General features: G+C 44.1%; 1 pseudogene; it reads left to right on the top strand.

Moving 5' to 3' along the window:
- The first annotated feature begins 211 nt into the window (after positions 1–211).
- The window catches only part of LOC102898673, a 1,328-nt pseudogene continuing 895 nt past the window's right edge, over positions 212–644 (top strand).

The raw sequence follows: 644 nt of genomic DNA, 5'->3' as shown, positions 1-644 counted from the left end.
TGGAGTGGGAGACATTATTCAGCTGAGTATAGAAGAGCACAGAGATTGCATCAGGGCAGAAACTGTCTCTTAAAAATGCTCAGCTACTCGCTGTTTCAAAATGTTGCTAAGGTATTAAGACTCGTGGTCAACATCCTCCAGATTCAGCAGAGGAACAACCCATAGAGTAGCTGGAGGTTTTGTTGAAAAGACTAAGTTCTTCAGTGCCAAAATGATACCATTTTATAATTCCACCCAGTGTTTAACATTTGATAGTGCTTGCAGGTTCTCCCCAGACCAAATCAATCAGATTGATTTTATGTGCACAGGAGATACAATAAAACTGCCACTTTTGAAGATTTTGTGGGCGTCAGGTGCAAAGGTGAAATGTTCACTATTCGAGTGCTCATGCACTATCTAGGCCAGTGTATAATGGTGAAGCTGCCTGTGGCACACCGTGGTGGGGGATCTTTTGGGAGAACTTCGATGTCAGAGCTTCTCCATGAAAGATTCAAGCTCTCTGTATGATAAGCCAAGAAAGAACCTTGTCACCGCCACTCTAGAGTCAAAGCATGACTACTCTGAAGTCACATGCAGAGGAAAGTCCCAACACCAGAAAAAGAATGGAGGACGGTGGTATTCCCATGCTGCCTACCGCCTCATAG

This window comes from Pteropus alecto, unplaced genomic scaffold, assembly GCF_000325575.1.
Source record: "Pteropus alecto unplaced genomic scaffold, ASM32557v1 scaffold23, whole genome shotgun sequence".
NCBI lineage: Eukaryota > Metazoa > Chordata > Mammalia > Chiroptera > Pteropodidae > Pteropus > Pteropus alecto.
Note: the sequence above shows the minus strand (reverse complement) of the source record. Positions and strands in the feature narration are given on the sequence as shown.